Here is a 23,205-nt window from a genome sequence, read left to right on the forward strand (position 1 = left end):
ATGTTTTCACCTTTTGTTTTTGTTTGTGCAAAGAACAATGCAATGAACATAGAGTATGTTGTATATTTAATAAACTTTGATAGAGAGTACATAATCAAGAATGAATGTGAAGAAATTATACAACTGTAGTTCAAATGCAGAAAAGTTTAGATAAAATATGCACAATTCTCAATTTGAGGTAATGAATGCATATTATCCTTACACAAATCTAAAATTATTCATGAATTCCCAATTGACAGACTGAATTCCTAAAGATTTCTTTTAATGTTTCTTTCTGGGAAGAGAAAATTAGTGTTTCCGTAGAAATGCAGTAATAATTATACTGGTTGGTTTCCCAGGCTACAGTTTAAACTGTATCACATAAGCTAGTAGGTTTTTGTAGCCAGAGGTAACACTCTATTGTTTGATCACTGTAGTTCAATTTGAGTATTGAGATTTTTAAAATATTCAACTCCCTGTATTTTCTTTTCTCCTCTGCCTAGTATTCTGTGCCCCATTGCTCCAACTCCTAGCCATCCATCTGAAAACACAAATACACAGATACAGAAAGAGAAACAAGGAGTAAGATAAATATATTAATTTTAGGTAATTAGCTCACACAAATGAAGAAGCTTGACATGTCCAAATCAATCAATCAACCAATTACATGGGGTAGACCAGCTGGCTGGGAGCTTAAGGAAGAGCTGCTGTTCAAGTCCAAACCCCATCTGCTGGCAGAATTCTTTCTTGTTTGGAGGAGGTCAGTAATCTTCTATTAAGGACTTCAACTGATTGGATGAGTCCATCCACATTACCATAAAGGGTAACTTATGCCTTCCAAAAATCACCTTCATAGAAATATTCAGAATGTTTACCATGGTCCATATGAGTTGATTCATGATATTAAACATTAACACTGACCACTATTTAAAACTGAAATTTGGTGAACCTTATTATATGGGACTACCTATAGACAGTAACCAAAGAATCTTCTACTTGATTTTTTTAAAAATTTTTTTTAAATTGAAATACAGTTGATTTACAATGTTGTGTTAATTTCTGCTGTACAGCAAAGTGATTCAGTTATACATGTGCATACATTCTCTTATTTTTATACAACTGGCTTTTTAAAAATTGGAGTATAGCTGCTTTACACTGCTGTGTCAATTTCTGCTGTACAGCAATGTGAACCATGTGTATACATATATCCCCTCTTTTCTGGATTTCCTTCCCATTTAATCACCACAGAGCACTGAGTAGAGTTTCCTGTGCTATACAGTAGGTTCTCATTAGTTATCTATTTTATGCATAGTAGTGTATATATGCATACATTCTTTTTTTTATATTCTTTTCCATTATGGTGTATCACAGGATACTGAATGCAGTTCCCTGGGCTATACAATAGGACTTTGTTGTTTACCCATTCTATATGTACTAATTGCATCTGATAACCCCAAACTCCCAATCCATCCCTCCCTGACACCCCCTCTTGGCAACCACTAGTCTGTTCTCTATGTCTGTGAGTCTTTCTGTTTTGTAAATAAGTTCATTTGCGTCTCATTTTAGATTCCACGTATAAGTGATATCATATGGTATTTGTCTTTCTCTGTCTGACTTCACTTTACTACTTGATCTTGATTGGTCATTGTGGATCTCAGATTTGAATGACTTTACACTTCCTTTTAATGTTCAGATTGGGAGAATCCTAATCTCTCCTTTTAAATAAATGTACCCTGTGGTTAATGATAGCCTGCATAGCGAAGTAAGGATTGAAAATGCATTCAAAGAGAAAGTCAATAATTATGCTGTGAAATACTGCTGTAATAATTTTTAACAATATCTACCCCAATAAAAATATCATCACTCATTTGAATAAATAGATAGTTATTGGTGTATACATGTATGTTAATCTACAGTGATAGCACATTATAAACATCATTTCTATAGTAAAGTGTTTTCAACTAGCTGGAGAGAGTTAATACTAACAAATCATAGGAAGTTTATCAAATGTTAAATTTTACTGATAGTTTAATTATCTTGAAAAACAAAATAAAGGAGTTCATAGAAGATAACACTAAATATAAAGTGGTGGCAGAGGATGCTAAAATTCTGTGACCTCTTTGGTGCTATTCCTCAATTATAATTTTTGATTTGATTTTTTAATGTAATAATCTGACTATATAGAGATAGATAAACAATTTCCTCTGTAACTCTCACATTCTCAAGACATTTTTAACAATTACTTTAAAAATGTATGTATTTTACAATTTGACCTCAAGAAATGAGATCTGGACATTAACACCTAGATATAATATCAGTGAACATATTTAAATTATGTTGTTAAATATGAATTAAAATATACTATACAATTTAAAAATGTTTACATTGAATGTAGATCAGCCTGGGCAAAATTGAGAATAAAACATTTTAATAATTATGTTTAATCTGTCTTTTCTGCTCCTTTTTCTTCATCACATCTAGTTTCAGCACTCACCAATGTGTTCCCAGCCTCTATCTTCTACTGAAAATTATTTTCTAAGAAAAGCTTCTTGGAGTATAGAATGCCTAAGCAAAATCATGAACTGTGAATTGGAAGTTAGCCAGGTACAGATGGCAAGAAGGCATTTAAGCTTAGGGAGCAGCATGTGCAAAGGCACAGAGGTGTAAGAAAACATGACCTAATCAAGAAAATGCCATTAGTCAGCCTGTCACAACTTACAATTAAAAAGAAGAAAGAGACCTTATCTTTATGACAGAGTTATTGACTGTACATTATAACTTACAGCAAAGAATACAACTGTAGTAAAATGCACTGAGGAGTTGAAATTGTAACAGTACCAGTGCTGCAGCTGTTATTGTCATTTTGTTTGGAGATATATAATTTAAAATCAAGGAGGATTTTAATACGTGCATCATTTTGTTGTTATTGTTCTGGGGAGAACACATACACACACATACACACACACAGTTCTCTGGTGGATTGGTTTCTAACCCTGATTCCAAGGCAGCCATGAAATAATGAATTTCTTGTGTGTGTGTGTGTGTGTGTGTATGTGTGTTTTAATGAACCAGATTCCTAATTGGATAGTCATCCTTCCATTCTACGAGTGCTCTCCCCTACCTCCATTCAATATGTACAAAAGTTCTGGAGATATGATCAATCATTCATTAATTTATTGACTTAAACATTTATCTAATATTTACTAGAAGACGTTCTGGGAACTGTTTTCCTTTTGAGCATATAATGCTCACTCAACAAGAAAGTGAAGGGCCTACCCTAATGGGTCTTACACTTTAATGGCTTAAATTCTAGTGCTTATGACTGAGATGCCCTTTGTCTCAGTCCTTTTAGGTCTAAAACTTCTGCTTCTTCTTCCATGTTTTGTGTGGTACCCAAGAATCTTTGTTAAAGATGGTACATACCACTTCCTTGGCACACTTGCCTAGAATATTGTTGTGTGTTCCCATTGCTCAAAGAATCAACAGATATTTCTCTGTCTCTCACTTCATGAGACCATTCCTCTGCATTATGAAGTGTATTAGGGGTACTCTTCATCTTCTTTTCCTCCACACCAGCACCTGCATAATCAAATCAGTCAGTTTAGGTTTTAGCCATAGAGGGGAAGAGTTTTTGACCAAATGTTACAGCTGCCTCTCACTTTATTAATGGCACCAAAGTAGGAAACTACAAAGCTTCTCAACCTGGCATAAGAAAACCAAGAAAAAAATACATAAGCTGTTGTAAAATGAATATTCTCCAAAATTATCTTGCCATAATGTAAGATATCTACTTCTTACTTTTAGAGCAGTCCTGAACTGTTGTAACTCTATAATGTAAATTTTTTATATAGTGTATTAACATTCCAATCAGTAAAAGGAAAATGTTAGTGATTATGGAGGAACGATGGGACCCATGTGTGATTGGTGGGTGTTAATGGTACTTGTCCTCAATTGTAGATGCCTGCCAGCCATTGTGGGTCAAGATAGTGACCACTGTTAAGGAGATGGCAGAGTTCACGGAAGTGGTGAATCTGTGAGGAAAGAGAGCCACCTGAAGGAGCCAGGACACAGATAGATCTAAACTATTACTTGAGGGCTTTGAAGCATCTGGGACAGGGTACACAAACAGCTGGTAAAGATAATAGTGATAGCACAAAAGATATAACTATGATATGAACATTACTTTGGGAGTTCCAATACTTGCCTGTGGAGAAGAAAACTGATGAAATAATACTGGCTATCATTTTCATAGCATGACTGTATGTGAAGCACTATTCTAACCACCGTTTCACAAGTATTAATCAATTTAACCCTCACTATGAGGGAGAGACTATTATGTCCAGTTTTCAGTGAAGGAGATAAAGTAAAGATAATTAATTAAGTATTCTACAATATGATTCATAAATGACAGATTCAATAGTCCACAAAACGCAGCAGTCTGGTTCAAGAGTACAAGAGTTTAACCACTAAGCTGTCAGGAGGGAGGGACTGTTTGAGATTCACAACTTGGTAAAGATAAAGAGAAAAACATCCCTTGAAAGCTAGGAGCTGGTCTGGTACTCTCAACTGGACTACTGTGCTCTTCAGTCAAAAATAAGCAATTTCACAGAATATCGACATCAGATGATATAATTCTGTGACCATGACAGAGTCAAAGAAAACAAGACCACTCTGTAACCTTGAGTAAACAGACAAAATATGAATAATGTCTAAACCACAAAATGACCAGACATACCCCTATCCTGGCTAATGAAGTGACTGATGCTTTTTTACTAATTACTGTTTTGCTTCTGTCCAGTCTTCCTTCCATCTAGATGAGATTAGTAAGAATCAATTACTTCTGCTCTCTGAAAGCATGCAATCAAAGCACAATCCCACTTCTTTAAACTCACCTTAAATTGACCTAACATAAGCCCAAGTTCTCTGATAGGATTTTTTCTAATACCCTCATATTGAGACTCCTCATGGTGTGTCTACTTACTCTTGTAACAATCATCAAACCCAACATGTCCAACTACAAGTGCATGCCTGTTGCTCTTTGTCTGGAGGAGTTGATAATAACTTTAAATTGCTATTTAGGCATTCAAAATTAGGACATTTGATACTAACTAGTGAAGAGGAATAGAGTGGTTACAGAGAAACATAAAAAATAAAAAGAAAGAAAAAGGAAAAAAGAAAGAAGACATATAGAAGAAGAGGGGTTAGAGACAGGACTGAGAGGGAGTGAGACAGCAAACAATATAATACTGTTGATTATAGACTTTACAAACCTTTGCTTCCCCAACTTTAATATTTATAATTATGTATTAGAAAACCTGACTTTTAGGCAAGGTGACATCTCTTCCAGTAACACATTTTAACATTTCTCCCTAATTGCAGAGTGAAAGATATTCAATAAGCAGATAAAATGGGACGTATTTGGGTGCAGGACATATTTTCTGGAGCCATCCAAATGTCACACAAGCACAGTCAATTCTGCCAACTTATGACAAAAGTCTTAATAAAATGTAAATTCTAAATAAACATAAATTTAAAAATATATTTTTATCTGTGTTATAAATTGGGTAAGAAAACATTATTTCAGAGGTGGTATAAATAATACAAGAGTTTAGAACCTCACTTTAAAATTGTAATTTATATGCCTATTTCCCAGCAAAGTTATGTTTGAAATATCTTAGTTATAGCTCAAGGTTAAAGCATGAAAAAGGCTAATCATTATTAACACATGCACAAATTATATCTATATGACTACTTTCACATTGTGTCTTACTGTGGTGCAAGGAAGTATACACCAAAAAAGTTCACAGTTGCTCATTCTTCTTCATCAGGAAACAGTGTTATCACATATCTTACTTGAAAGGAATGACCTTGAGGTTTTCTCCAGCCTAGCTTCTCCAATGATGAGATCATAAGATCAGCTCATTGTCACCTTAGATAAAAATCAAACTAAAACTCTAATGGAATTTGATCCACTGCAATTTTCATTAGAAATAATCTTTAATAAATCTTTCTACATCCTTGTGCATTTTTAAAGAGGCAATGTATTGCCCTTTGTTCTTCTAGTTAAATACAAAGTAGGAAGTAAACTGAACTTTTCTAAAAATGCATTGATTACTGATATTACCTATTTCAACACAAAACACTCCAATTATATCTTAGCTTTTGAATTTGTAGTCCGCTAAAAATAGCCCACATGAGCTGGAAAACAAAACTAAACTAAACCAAATAAATATTAACGGTCAACTCCTCCTTCCTCTGTAACATTTGAAAGAAACAAATTCCAGGCAAAGCAAATCAGATGCTTCTCCATCTACTATGTCATGCAGAGATTTAGAGGCAGGGTGAGAAATAGAACTTTGTGCTTCTAACTCTTGATTCAGTGCTTCTTCTGCCTTTCATGTGTGTCTGTGTGCATGTGCTCATACACACATATGCATGTGTTTTGGTTGGACTTTTAAACAAAATAATTCAATATGACTGAATATATATGGTTCCTATAGAGTATGATACACACTAAAAATACAAATTTCCCAAGGATAGTTATAAATTATATTCACCTAAATGATTAGGAAAACTCAGGTAGACCTAGAAACATATATTCAGTTATAAAGCCATGATTTCTATGAAGACAGAAAACATGTAGTGTTAACCTGAAGAGTTCATCTTTTGAACAACGGTAGATTCTTAATAAATCAAAAAAGATGAGTTGAACAGATGTAGGTGGCTAATCAGGAGAGGCAAACAGCAAAGATTTATAATATATTTTTATTTTACCTAAAATAAATCTTCTCTTGTTTTATAATCAGTTTAATAGCAAAAAAAAAAAAAAAAAAGCATTGTGAACAACATTCACATGCTTTTTGCATTTCAATATAGCTGGTACAAAATTCAAATATAATACAAAAAATGGATTTTACAGGACATTATGGAAAAGTGAGATAGCGATCTCTTTTGTAGCTTTTTAAAGTAATAGGTTCTTTTCTCTGACTACTTTAAGAGTTTTTCCCATTATCTCTGATTTTAGGAGGCTCTTCATGTTATTATCTTTCTCCAGTGAGGATCCAATTATCCCCCTGCTATCAGAGAATGTAACGCCTACTCACCTTAATATAACAGGAATTGAGCTGGCTTAAGGGTGGAATGCAGCCCTGGTAAGATTCAGTTTAACTCTAATAGTTGTGTGATGCTCCATGGTTTTAGTTTTAGTGAAAGTAAAAGTATGCATTTGTGTGTATATGTACATATGTGTTGCAAAGGGAAGTGAGGGCTAGAATATGAAAGTAGGAAATGAAAGAGTGAAAGAATAATGACTGCATATAAGAAAATAATATTTTAAAATTTAAGTTCCTTCTACAAGGAGGTAATTAATGTCCTTTTTAGTCTTGCCTGACAAGATGTTTCTTAGTTTCACTGTAGGCCCAGTAAACATACAATCAAATTCTAACTATTCTGGATAAAATCTGATCAAGTATAATTTTTAAAAGTATGAGAAAGAATGATATTAATAATTTTATATGAGTAATTGTATTCTTTCCCAGACTTACAAGAAAATGTTGGCAATTTGTTCTTTAAGAACTTTTAGATTTGCAGGGTTATAATTTATATTGGTGGTTTTTAAAATAGACTCCCTTGGAATACAAATGTTCTGAAATCTCAGTCAAAGCCCCCTTTTATTATTAATGGATAGCAATAAAACTTTCAAAATTAACAATAAATGTATATAGATAGATTTTTTTATTTTAAAATTTGAAAAAAATATGGGAATTTCCTGGTGGTACAGTGGTTAGGACTCGGTTCTTTTGCTTCCAGGGACCAGGTTTGATCCCTGGTGGGGGAACTAAGATCCTGCAAGCCACATGGTACAGCTAAAAAAGAAAGAAAAGAGGGGGCTTCCCTGGTGGCACAGTGGTTGGGAATCTGCCTGCTAATGCAGGGGACACGGGTTCGAGCCCTGATCTGGGAAGATTCCACATGCCATGGAGCAGCTAGGCCCATGAGCCACAACTACTGAGCCTGAGCGTCTGGAGCCTGTGCTCCACAACAAGAGAGGCCACGATAGTGAGAGGCCCACGCTCCACGATGAAGAGTGGCCCCCGCTTGCCACAACTAGAGAAAGCCCTCACACAGAAACGAAGACCCAATACAGCAAAAATAAATAAATTAATTAATAAACTCCTACCCCCAACATCTTCTTAAAAAAAAAAAAGAAAGAAAAGAAAAGAAAAATACATTTTATCTTAAAATTCCATTACCTGATGTATGCTAGAATCTTAAAAACTTTATATATAACATATTATTAATTTACACATCTAGTTATTTTAACTTTGGTGTAACCATATTTCATAGTGTTAAGATAGGATGACGTACAACTGCTTTCTTAACTGAGGTACTTTATTAACCAGCTTGGAACCTACTGACTATTTTTCCTAATTGTTTCACTTTCTTTAGGTAAATCATTATGAACAAGCTCAATTTTGCTTATTCTAACATTATCAAAGAAATTTGTATCATTTATACATGTATTATACATTAATCCTGCAACAGTTGCATTCCTTCAAGGTTTTTCCTTATCCTTAAATGTACTTTCTTTCTCCTGCTTGCATTTGTTCTCTTTCTATTCCTTTTTCTTTCCTTCATTCTGTAGTTTTCTGGGTCTTTTTAAAATGTCAGGCTTTTCTAGAAAGTTCAAATCCTTTTTTAAATGAAAAGGTTTCATGAAGCTTCTATAGTAAAAACATAAATAAATAAATAAGAGAGAAATTCTCAGGAGCTACTTAAGATATAATTGGTTTAGTTTAATGTTTTGGAGTGCAACAACAGTTTTACAATATACATTTTATTCCATTTGGCTCAAAAAGTGTATCAGTGTTACCTTTTATTCTTTTCTCCTTGTATTCTTATTTAATTACCAATCAGTGTTCATTTGTGAAGCCAGCAGTAAATATATGTTAAATATTTATGACTCTGTTGAAGAGAACTTAGTCCTTATTTATGCTCCTAAGGTCTGAGATTCAATTTATGGTTCTATCACAAAATGAATCATCAACTAGGAGAGCTCATTTGCCAAAATTCATGCTTACCAGATAAGGAAATACACAATAAAAAGACAGCACATTACTCGGACATGCTATTTATCTTTATTTTTAAACTTCTCTTTCTGGTAATGATTTTCTTCATTATTTCATACATTTCTAGCTGCCAAAAATCATCCTCTCTCATCTTGCATCATTTATTGAAATATTTCAGTTACACATTTGAAAGTTTTTTAAAGTACTTGTTTCATTTCTCCATGTGTCATTCTGTATGTCTTCCATGTCCCCACCACTGTTAGATAGCATGAAGTATGATAAAAATAAAGCATAGGTTTTCCATTAGGGGAATCTTATTCAAGTGAGAATCAGAGCATTTTCAATGCCTATAAAATATATTCAATGTTGATTTCAAAAACTTAATTAAATGAAAACTTTATTTGTAAGTATGATAATCATTTCTGAATGGATATTTGTCAAAATAGTTAGAATGAGTTGTTAATACTAGAATAATAATCATTTTTATTTAAGTAAATGTTTAAAGTTTACCTGAATTTTAAGAAGAGGTGAAGAAAAGTAGACACCTACATTTGGAGGTTAGAGTTAATGCTCCCTTTGTTAGCACAATTTTCTGTATGCAGTTATTTACTTACTCTTTTATTTCAGGTTGGATTCTCTAGATACATTTTCAAAAGTTCGTATTATTTCCCATTAAATCTTAGGCAAAAATGTTTTCACTTTTTGAAGCCCAAGTGGTTTGGTAAATGATCCGTAAATTTTTAAGTTCTATTCAGGAGTATATCGTATCGCATAAAATAAAACTAATAAGGTGGATAATACAGGAAAAAGTTGTTTTTCAATAGTTTTTATGAACACATGAAATAAGAGTTTTATATTAATTGAACAGGAAAAAATCTTTCTTTCTGTAACACAGTCATAAAAACTAATTAATGCATGCAGTGAATGGAGTTGAAGCCAATATTTGTGAGAGTTTAGTATTCACAGTAAACAATTTTATTTCTCTTATTCTTTTTTTACTACAACAGGGACTTCCCTAGGATCTTTCTTTTTCATGTACAATGTACTGAGTATGATATGAAATAGAAGTACCATTTGATTATTTTAACTGTTACACTTTCCTAAAAATGTCTTTATTTGTGATAATCTGCCAATATTTTTTAGTAAGAGTTAAATCTATTTATCATCATTTGATCACATGTTTGTTATGTTTAATTTCATGGGAATAATTGTATATATGGGATATATATTGTTTACATCTTATTCTCTTGCATATAGTACCACAAATGAGAGGAAGAATAAGATCAATTTATTTTAAGCTGCAAAAAGGGCACTGCATTAAATCACAGTTTTATATATTTTTTCAAATCAAAGGTGTATAAAAATAATTTTTACATTTGAAAAATAATTTTTAAGGTTAAATGTTTATTGATGATTCAGGGTTGAGTTAGCTATCATTTATTGAATTCTTAGCAGAGGCCAGACACTATGCTCTATGTGGTGTTAGATAATTAGTGCCTTTGACAGGGCAAGTACATACTATTATGCTCACTTTACATACAGTATACTAGGGTTGGAAATGTTATTTTCTTGGGTCCTCGATGTCACAAGCCAAGATTTACACTCAAGGGGTTCAAAAGTCATGCTGCATTGTAGCCTGTGCTTCTGCAAACTTGAGTAAAGCTGAAATTTCCCAACCATGTTGTAAATTACTTGAACTTAGCTATGTAGTTAAATTCTTTCATTTTAATCAAATCCCAATTCTGACTCTTTAGGTATTTATTTGAGTCCTGATCACTTAATTCTCACTCACATCAAAGGATCAAGAATTATTTTTACCATGTTATTTTATTCTGTACGGTTACATAGGGAATTTTAAATTTCAATTGTCATGCATATCATAGTACCTTTTACACATGATTTATAATAGCTGAGAAAACAACAATTCAATTAATATCTCATGTCACAATTCATATAATTTGTAAAACAATTCTCACGTGTCTAATATGTCACATTAAAATGAAGGCTTGGGCTTCCCTGGTGGCGCAGTGGTTGAGAGTCTGCCTGCTAATGCAGGGGACAGGGGTTTGAGCCCTGGTCCGGGAAGATCCCACATGCCACGGAGTGGCTAGGCCCGTGAGCCATGGCCGCTGAGCCTGCACAGCTGGAGACTGTGATCCTCAGTGGGAGAGGCCACAGCAGTGAGAGGCCTGAGTACACTAAAAAATAAATAAATAAATAAATAAATAAATAATGAAGGCTTATATAGATTTCTATGATGACAGCAGTTTAATTTATCCGGTGCCTGTAAGTCAAGTAGGCATGATTTCCAGAGAATAAATAAGGGACGGAAGGAGATAACTAGAATGTTGCTGTCTGTCTTTCTTCCACATAAAACAAGAATCTGGTATCCTGCTTGGGGAATTCCTGGGGCAGGTATTTTAACAACATATCTTAGAAGAGTTTGGCTTATTCTGATCCCCGATCCAAGAAAGATAAATGGAAACATATATTCAAGTCCCCTTGAACCTCAAAGACCAAAACAAATACCCCAAACAGATGAGGAGAAATTTAAGAGATTGGTGAGTAAGTACACCTTCTCCTGTATCTTCATAAAGAACTGACAACTTTCCTGCTGAAATAAATGAACAGTGGGCTTAGACTACATCTGAAGTGTTTTCTGGGTCCCCTACTAGGTGATCCTAAACTCCTATGAATTCACATCAAGTAATACACTCCTGATCCTGGTAATATAGATAATTTTAAAAAGGAAAAAAATCCCCCCTAAAAGTGTGTACAATTGAAGAAAAGTTAGCATAAATATTATTTTAAATAAATAAGTGAAGTTTTAAAAAAAGTAACTATCATGGGCTGGTAGTAAACATGGGACTGAAAAACATAGTCATAAGCAACTTATCAGAAACCAGATTGGCTCTGACTTTATTTAGAGGACCTGAAGTTGTAAGGTCCTGAATAACTAAGTACCATAATATTATTCACAAGCAACATGTTAAAATATTGATTGCCCTATTGAATAAATAATTGTTTATAAGGTACACATCTAAAATATAAGACAAAAACATTGTAGAAAGGTAAAAAATGTCAAAAGCAAATAAAGTTATGGTAACATAGATATATATTTTCACAAATTGAAATATAGCTATTTCAACACACACATATATGTAAATTGAATTGCATGAGGGATTTACAAAGGATAAAACTACCCAAATAGTCATAAGTCATAGGAAGACATGCTCAAGCTCACTAGTAATCAGAAAATTCCCAATTGAAATTCATAAGCAATAACACTTTACACATATCAGACTTGCAAAAATTAGTCTGGAAACAAGAATTGCTGTCAATGAGATGGAACAGTAGGCATTCTCACACACTGCTGGTCAGAGTATATTTTGGTATAACTACTTTATAGTGCAATTTGACCAGTGATATCTAATAAAGTTGAAATTGTCCGTATTCTATAATCCAGCAATTGCCCTTTTAGGTATAATCTCCTGGTGAATCTCTCATTGATGCACCTAAGGAAACATTTAGAAAATGTTCATTACAAATACACTTATATTAGCATACACGGGAAGCAATCTCAATTTGTACAGTATTATGGTGAAAAGTTTGAAATTACTGAAAGTGGAATAACATGCATTAACATATATAAATCTCAGCTTCCAAAAAACGTTTGGCAATGATGTGTACAGTGTGATAATACACTCAGATTTGTAAATACACACACATGATATAAAAACTAAGCCAAACAAGACCGTATACTGTATATGATCAGTAGTTGTTTAATAAAATTATTCCACAACATATATAAATGATAAACATCAAATTTAGAAATGTTTTTACCTGTGCTTTAAGACAAAAGATGAGGCTTAGACTGGGAACAATTACACATGGTAGAATATTCTATTTTTAAAAAGAAAACCAAGATCTGAAATAAACATGACAAATACTTGAAACTGTGTAATTTTGATGCAGTCATTGTATTCGACTTTATAATTTTCAATATACTTTAATATGTTCATAAAGTAAATCATAACATTACAATCAGATCCTGTAGCTAGAGAGTTCAAGAAAAATAAATATTAGAAGAGATCTCTAAGAAAATGGAGTCCCTGGTGCCTTCTCCAGGGGAGAACTTGAACAAATGAAGAAAAAAGCACTCATAATATTTAAGTCCAGTGCACTAAAATGGTTCACTAGTAAGACTTAAATTAGTGGGCTGGAGAAAAATGTGGTAAAAATATTTAGAGTCACGGAATAAATGAAAACCGTGACATTTGAAAAGGTAAGTGATAAACCCAAAAGCTTAACACACACACACACACACACACACACATATGTAAGCAATTCCATTAGTAGACAAGGAAATAGATTACAAAGAGACAAATACTCTGCAAATAATAGAAGAAGATGAGATGCCCTGGAGCTGAAGAAAGACTTGAGTCTGCAGGTTGAAAGTGTTCATCTCATGCTAGAAGAAAATGATGAGAAAAAGACACAAATCTTCGCAGATCTTAGTAAAATTCCGACCTGGAAAAAATTTAAAGTATAAAATGTCTTACTGTTGTGGGAGAGTCAAGATAAAGTGCCTTATACATTGCTGATGGCTAGGTAACGTGTGGCATTTCTACAAGGCAATCTGTCAAGGTCACTTAAAAATAAGACACACATACCTATCTTCTTTCCCAGCAGTCTTGCACTTGGGAATTTATCACAAAGAATTAAAAATATACAAATATCTAAGGATGTAAATCAAATGTATTCATTGCAACACTATTTCTTTGGGATATCAGTAAATCCATCTATAGAGGAAAGATTGAAAAAGTACAGTACATCTACCCAATGGGATATTATGCAACCATTAAAAAGAATTAGTAGAAATATACCAGTTAACTTCAATGGATTTTTTTATGATATATTATTAAGCTGGAAAAAAATAAGATAATAATTTTCTGCCATGTATATTTCATATATAGAATGCAATTAATGATCAATAACATTCTACTTTAATATATATGTATGTGACTATGTTTATGTCAATATATGTTTAAAGCTATTACAAAAATGTATACATACAAAATACCCATATATGAAAAATGACTAAAAAGTGGAAGGAGGGTACACTTAATGCTAATGTGGGTTGTAATGCATTTTGAGAACAAAAAATGTTGAATAAATGGCAATTACAGAGGGAAAAAGTGATTTTAGAAAGAAAATATGCATGATATGATACTTACAATGTATAATTGTATATGTGTGTATAAATCCAGAAATATTATGTAAATAATATAAATAATAGTTAATATTTATACAACTATGTGTCTAAATGAAGGAATCTGAGGAAAATAAATTTAGATATAAATCTATTGCCTCTAAAGTGTATTGAACAAAGCAGATTGTATAAATAGTGTTTTTTTCTCAATAAAACGAGAAACAAAAAATAACAAATACCCAACTGATGAATTTCATGATTGTATATATTTGCATTAGCAAGGATGCACTCAGGCTAAAAACATGAGTTACTGCTAGGTAAGATAAGTTGAACCAGAGATGAGTGGTTAGCTCTGTCATTATTCAACTTGTTACTAGGTTGTCAAGTATTGAAATAACAATTTAGCACTTTTATAATTTGAAAAACCTTATATAAAATAATTAAAATTATTCAACAAATCATTTGAAGAGCTTTAACCTAAACATTATCAAATTCCATTGCAAAAAAATGAGTTTATACTTAATTCTATTTAATTCAATAAAAATATGGATATTACAGGTGCAGAATCCTGGGATGCCCTAGGGCACAATGATTCCATATTCAAGTTTTAGAGTTAAAGAGGCTGGAGTCAAAACCTGACTTGGCACATACTTCCCGTCTAATCTGGGAAAATTACCTAAAAGTCATGCACCAGTTCTCTTGTCTACAAAGTGCAAATAATAGTAGGAAAAATGGGGATAATAATAGATAACTAAATTTCTGAAAATAACACACATGAAGCTCTCAAACAGCCTGACATACATTAAATTCCAAATATAGGTTAATTATTATAATTAAGAAGGAAAAATCTGCAGTGGGAATTAAAAAAATGGATAACTAAAACAAACTCAGTGAATAGTACATGTGTGCTACAAAGATTTGCAAATGTCCTCTCTAGGATTTTCACGACAGGTTTGCCACCTCAAATGTATGTGTCATTAATTCCATTTCATAAGAAAAAAATACAGAAAGACTGAGTGATTTAGCCATTGTCAAGCAGATTATCTACCTGAAAATTTAGATTTTCCAATTCTTGGCCCAGTGACCATGCACTTGGGACACTTTTAAAACCCTTTTAAAAAGTTACATTAACTGATATATTTTGAATATATATTATAATGTGTCTTCTACACATCTAAATAAGGCAGTTTAAAAAATAAATTTGGACCTTAATTTCAAAAATTCATGGTAGGAATAGTTTAAAATGAATTATACATTTATAGTTTATCCTTTGCTCATGGTAGTTAGCAGTTTTATACCTATAATTTTTATTGAATGATTTTATTGATTTTTTTATATTTATAATATTCATAAATATACATCATCTTCAAATATTGGCTGTAACAGTAACTTGGCAAAGCCGTTTGGTAACAATTGGGAAAGTAAATATATATTTGGCTTTGTTCATGGTTTTATCTTATCTAGATAAGACAAATACAATCTGATTTAATACTTATTCTTGTATAAATCTACTATGGTTATACGGAAGAGGTCGGGGTCTTTTCTGATGCCCCTAGCTGCCCTTCTGTGGTTGTTCTGGCTCTCTTGTGTCTTAATCCCCATAGCACTTAAACGTCTGATATAGATTCTACCTCTGTTAGAATCTAATTATAAACTGACCTGTGGGTTTTTATAATTGTATGTAAAGTATTTTATCTTCTTAATTAGATAGTAAAATCATTAAAATCAGGAATTATTTCTTTTACTTCCTTTAGATCTCCCTAGTTTGGAACACATAATATGACAGAATAGTTTTTATTTTATGACTTAACCAGGAAAGAATCATCCTTTAGAAGCATACATTCTAATTAAATAAGAAACTAGTGCTGGTGTTATAACTACGTCTAGAAAATGTCCTCTTTTTTTTTCTTTCATTTAGACAAAAAAACTACTAAATATTCAGGAACTAGTTTTAGGGTTTTTAAATCAAGTGCAGTTAACATAAAGATATTGGAAAAACTAGGAGTTCACAATATGCCTCAGTTTCAAAATACTAGGAAGAAAAAAAGAGATTCTTAGACTTAAAATTAAATACATATGGACTTTGGGGGTGTGTATCAATTTCCTATTTGGTTTGCAGTCACTAAAAATAAGGACTTTATCTAAATCTAAGGAAAAATATTACACTTCGACCTCTCTCCACTCTTTTCTTACACCAGCTAGCCTGGCATAATTAGAGGCACAAATTCAGCATGAATAGCTATGCTGAAACTGCCTTTATCATGAGCGTTTTTGGTGACACTATGATTAGTATAGTTTACCGATCTCATGAGCACAATAGCTCTGAAATTATTTATAAATGGATTTTTTTAGAAAATCCCTGTCTATATATGCATCTGGACATACGTGGGAGTCAGGGGACTGCATCATGGAGTCCTACTGATGTTGAGTAGCACTGTATGGTCTGTTATTTTGTCACTCTCTTTCTCAAGATGGGGAGCTTTGCCCCACCCAATCTTAATCTTGAAAAAAATAAATATAAGAACAGTAGCTGACATGTTTTTAGTATTTGCCATTTTCAAAATGCCTTGTATGTGTTAAATGAACTAGCCATGTTTCTATCCCTCTACTTGTATACTAGGTCTCATCATTTAGAATATCTCTCAAGTAAGAGTCCCTTCTGTTTCTACATTGATATCATCAATCTTTCTTTCTCTAATACATCATCACATGAGAATATGAATATGTTAGCTTTCTCTTCAAAAGTATTGTTTTCTTGAGCCCATTAACCTCTATATCTATGGGCATATTTCTCTCCTACCCTTGACAACAAAATGCCTTAACAAGATACAGATAGATGGTAGATGATAGATAGATAGATAGATAGATAGATAGACCACAAGTCTCCCTTTTTCTCTTTTTGCTCAAATGCTTTTCATTTTATCTTTAAAAATAATGGACAAGTTTCTTTTCTTAACTAAACTCTCATCAGCATTATACATGTTTGTTCACATCCTTATCCTTGATGCACATTTTTCACTTGACTTCAGGGACACTGTTGTCTACTGGTTTGCCTCCTGCCCATCTGTTTGCTTCTTCTCAGTGTCTTTTGTTAGTTCCTCCTCCTCGTCTTTCAGATCAATAAATGTTAGTGAACCCCAAGGCTCTTCTCATTTTACACTCATTCTTTCATTATTTTGTGATCTCTTCCAGACTTGTGGCTTTAATAACACATATAAGCTCTCAATATTATTCCCAGATCAGGTCTTTCTTAAAATCTGGGCTGATTCTCTATGGATTTGATAACCAACAACAAAAAGATGGAAAGGAAGATGTGATAGTGGAAGAGTGAACTGCATTTGCTGCCTCAGGCCTCTGTTTATCTCTACCAGCCCTGTCTCATCACTCTTACACTTATCCACCCCCATTCTGGATGTCTTTAAGAGTACAGTTCAGAACCTTTGCAAAGGCTATTCCTTTCCATATCATGTTCTCTGTCCTCTACCACCATTAATCCATACCTGGATCTTTCAGGTCACTTCCACTAGACCTTTAAAAAAAGCTTTCTCTGATCGCACTAAATAGTTCTATGTTATTCCGTCATTATAGCAATATCATTTCATCATTGTATCACAATGTGTTTTCATACATTTATATATTTCCTTATTTGATTTGTTTTTCTACCTCAGTAGGGTAAAAGTTCAGGGAGATCAGAACACATGACAGCTTTATTTACCAAGTACACCCAGTTCTTGGAATACAGTAAATGATTAGAAAGTATTTGTTTACTTTCTAAATAAACATGAACATAGAGACACGGATAAAATAGTGTTTTTAGGTATTTACAAAAAAACCAGGGCTTCCCTGGTGGCGCAGTGGTTGAGAGTCCACCTGCCAATGCAGGAGACATGGATTCACGCCCCGGTCCGGGAAGATCCCACATGCCACGGAGTGGTTGGGCCCATGAGTCATGGCTGCTGAGCCTGAGCATCCAGAGCCTGTGCTCCACAATGGGAGAGGCCACAACTGTGAGAGGCCTGCATACTGCAAACAAACAAACAAAACAAAACAAAACAAAAAACAGAAGAGAGCCTAAATGAGGTAATAGGAAACAAAGAGAATGTGGTGTTATGGAAACTAAAAGAAAAGTTTTATGAGAGACCAAGGTGTCAAAAGTGACACATGTTGCATAGGTAAGGAAATGCAAAAATTGAAATGTCCAAAGGCTATGATGGCAATGAAAGTGCCACTTTCAAGGCAGTAATTTCAGTTTTTATATTCCAGGGTGTCAAGAAGTTAATGAAAGATACTGAAATGTAGAAAGAATTTGACTATACACAACTCTTCAATTTTTTTTTGTTTGTTTTTGCTTTTATTGTTGTTTTTTGACACATGAAAATGAGGAGAAAACTAGAGCAGACAGAGCAATAGCTGAAAAAGGATGTGTTGATCACAACAGGTTTTGTTCTGTTTAATTGTTTTAAGGTAATATGTACTAACACCATTATTATTCTGAGCTTGATTTATTCCCATCTGGGTAGAATTGTAACCATCCAGGGAGAAGAAGAAAGCAATTCCATAATAACTGATATTTAATTTTATTACACAGGCATATTTCAAATAATAGCATGATTCTAAAATATTTTAGGTAGAATATCATATTTCAAATACTTACATTTTGCCAGAAAATTGTATATAGAAGTTTATTTAAGCCTCTAGTTTATAACAGGTCTTTAGAAAATAGTTTTCAGTTATGTTAGTTATTATCAATATTTGGTTTTAATACTAATTTGGAAAATTTAAAGTATTATCCCTACTTATCTTTAAACAATGTCCAAAAGGGTTCTTCTAATTTCTTATCCTAAAATATGTGACATGAGAAATGAGGTTTGCTATCTCTCAAATCCAGAATCACAAAACAAAATATAGATAGAGGTTTAGGGTTGAGAGACAACAGTTTACTAACTGGCACAATTGCACGTTTGATTTTTTTCTTATCTGATTGCATGAACTAAAGTCTCCAGAACAATATTAAATAGAAAAGATCATAGCTAACCTAAGTAGTTCTTGTGCAGAGGGGCATATTTTTCAATATTTCACAATTATATATGATGTTTACTCTAGGTTTTAAGTAGATATCTTTTATCTGCTTCTTTCTGCTTCTACTTTGTAAAATTATTTTTTATTAAACCATATTTTGTGCAGACTTTATTAGTTTACTTTTGTATTTCATAAAAAATGTATGTTTTACTTTTCTCCAAATTTTGTTGAAGTAGTGAACTACATGGAATTTCATATATTAATCAAAATGTACATTGCAGAAATAAATACAAATTGATTGTGAGGCATTATATTTATGTATTACTGGATTTAATTTGCTAATATTTTGTTTAAATATTTACATTTATATTCATGAGAATGACTAGCTGGAAATTTCCTTTTTTAAAAAAATAATATCTTTTCAGGTTTTGAGATTCATTTATGCTAACCCCATAAACCAATTTAAGAAAATATCTTTCTTTATTCTCTTAAAAAAAATGTGTGCAGAAAGGTGTTATTTCTTCCTTAAATTATTAGACTAATTCAAAAGTCAAGACATCTAGAAAGTGAATTATATTAGTGGGAAGTTTTTATTCATGGTCCAATTTTTTTCATCCAGTTTTATTGAGATATACTACAGCCCTTTATATATTTAAGGTGTAAACCATAATGATTTAACTTACATATATCATGGGTTCAATTTTTAATAAGTACATGGTCAATTCTAAAAATTTTATATGCATGTTGGGTTTGTATATTTTAAAGAATTTATAAATTTCATTAAGTTATTAGGCTTATTAGTACAAAGTTTTTATACTGTCCTGTTATTTTTTTCTTAATGGTTAATTTTGTTAGTAATGTTCCTTTTTCACTCCTGATGTTGATTATTTTTACTTCCTTTTTTTTTTCTTCCTTGATAGTCTTTTTTGAGGATTTTATCAATTTTATTAATTTCTTTCTAAGAATCAACTTTTGTTTTCTGGATTCTGTTTTTTTGTTCCCAATTGATTATTTAACTCATGCTGTTATTATCATTATTATTGTTCTTACTTTTCTTTCTTTGGATTTAACTCTTCATTTTTGTGATAAATTGAGTTGTATACTTAGATTACTACCTTTTCAACCTTTCTTATTTCTAATGTTTTAAGGACTATACATTTTCCTACAAGCACTGCTTTATCAGTTTCCATGAATTTTGGTATACCATATTAGACTATCACAGAATCTAAAATATTTTGTAATTTCCATTGTGGTTATTTATTTGTATGATGCATTTTTAGAGGATTGATTAATTTTCAACATTTTTATCTTAGTTCCACTCTGATCAGATAATATCCTGGGGCTGATTTGAAGGGATGTTTTATTCCTTGTAAGAGTCATTCTTTTGTCCTTCTTATTACTATTTGGCAGCATTCCAAAGTGCTATCTGAACACCTGCAATATGTTCCCAAATTTCCCTTCACCTTGGTAGACCCTGGGCTACAACTTTTGGATCTCTGAACCCGTGAGACCATGAAATGTTCTACTCAGCTTCTTCACAACTTTCAAATTGTCAAGTGAATCAATGGAAAAGCAGGTTAATGTCAAGCTCATTTTTCTTAGTTTATTTTCTCTCTGAGACCTTGGCATGCAAGTCCTCACTGTCTTCTAACAATTGTTGTTGTTATTAATATCATCCAGAAATAAGGTTGATCTAAATTTGATAAGTGGCAAACCTTCATTTTTAAACACTGCTCTCAATTTCAAGCTTATCTTTTTCATTTAATTTGAACACAAAATTGGAACCATTTATACCCAATAAACATGGAATTTGAAAACAAGTATTCAAAATTAGTAATAGTAATAATGTATTATCTGTTATGTTTTCATTTATTTTATTGAGATTACAAGGCAAAATATTTCATTAATTGGAAACAAAAACTCTTAATAGACAAATATGTCTATATTCCTGGAGTGAGTGGACCACTATGTAATAACTCAAATCTTATTTTATCAGCTACATAGGAAAAAACAATGTTTCCCAGGGAAAAAGCCATATCAGAGTATTAGTAAATAACATATAAAGCATCAGCATATATGAAAGTCAAAACTTCCAAGATCTTAACTTATATTAACTTTTCATACCATACCACCTTCTGTATGTTTTTCTTATAATTCCCCCATTATTTTATTTTTAAAAAAATTATAAATACCCACCATGGAGCATGCCATTCTAGGGAAGGAGTTTCATTTGTTTAAAAGTCCAAGTAGGGCTTCCCTGGTGGTGCAGTGGTTGAGAGTCCACCTGCCGATGCAGGGGGGCACAGGTTTGTGCCCTGGTCCAGGAAGATCCCACATGCCATGGAGCAGCTGGGCCCATAAGCCATGGCCACTGAGCCTGCATGTCTGGAGCCTGTGCTCCTCAATGGGAGAGGCCAGAAAAATGAGAGGCCCACGTAGCGCAAAAAAAAAAAAAAAAAGTCCATGTAAAAGTTTTTAAATTTGGAGTAAAACTATACCAAATTAAAATAGTGGTAGCAGGAATATTCATTTAAAATCCCCAGATAAATTTAATCTTAGCCAGAAAAAAAGAGTATGTGCTCTCAAATATAATTTCACTAAGACTTGCACTTGAAATCTCACAGGAATATTTTTATAAAACGAAAGCAAAACTTGCTTACTTTAAAAGTTAGGGATTATTTTAACATGTTGTTTCAAATGTTAGATTTAATTGGCTATTTCTAAAATAAACTATGTTGATTCCTAGTATTATTAGAAGCAAGCATATTAATTTAAAATTCTTAAAAAATAGAAATAAACTATACACCCATCATTTAATAACATTAAGTATACTTACCTATTTTAGGTAATAAGTAAGGAAACAAATAAATATAATGCATATTAAGCACCCAGTATAAGCTGCGTAATGTTCTAAGCATTTTTAATTTTACTAACATTTGATTTATGTTGCCTTGACTGCATTCTCCTACACCTCAGAATATCTATTGCATAGTTTGAGAAGTTCCTGGCCACACCAGGTATAGTTCCTGGCTTATTCCTGTAAAGAAAAGTGTTAACAATAAAAAGGAGATATAAAGGTCCATTACCTATTTTTCCTACCTGTGTTTACTGTACCTCTTTCCTTATATCCATGAAAAATTATTACAAATCAGCTAATAGCAAAAAAAAAAAAACTTTTCATAATATCTTGGGAACTATTTGTAAATTCAAACATGTACAGTACATACCTGCTGTGTGAAAATAAGTGCAGACACTGCTTATCGTAAAGACATTAAAACTATCTGTACCTCATCAGGGAAGAAATTATATGATCTGCTGGATAAGACAGGATTTGAATAAATATACATTGATAGGATTGAAATCATATTAAGCATCTTTTCCAACCACAATAGAATAAAACTAGAAATTAACTACAGAAGAAAACTGGAAAATTCACAACTATATTGAGATAAAATAACATGCTATTGAATAACCAATAGATCAAAGAAGAAATCAAAAGACAAATTTAAAAATGCTTTGAGAAAGATAAAAATTTAACATACTAAAATTTATGGGATGCAGCAAAAGAAGTTCTAAGAAAGTTTATTGTGATAAATACCTATCTCAAGAAATAAGAAAAGTCTCAAATAAACAACCTAATTTTATATCTCAAGTAACTAGAAAAAGAAGAACAAATGAAGCCCAAAATTAGTGGATGAAAAGAAATAACAAAGATTAGAGCAGAAATAAATGAGACTAAAAATATGATAGAAAAGGTCAATGAAATTAAGAGCTGGTTCTTTGAAAAGATAAACAAAATTGACAAGATTTTGGCTAGACTCATCAAGAAAAAAAGAGGGGATTCAAATAAGTAAAATCAGAAGAGGAGATATTACAACTGATAGCACAGGAATACAAGGATCATAAGAGACTTCTATGAACAATTGT

The sequence above is a fragment of the Mesoplodon densirostris genome, chromosome 17, assembly GCF_025265405.1.
Source record: "Mesoplodon densirostris isolate mMesDen1 chromosome 17, mMesDen1 primary haplotype, whole genome shotgun sequence".
Lineage (NCBI taxonomy): Eukaryota > Metazoa > Chordata > Mammalia > Artiodactyla > Ziphiidae > Mesoplodon > Mesoplodon densirostris.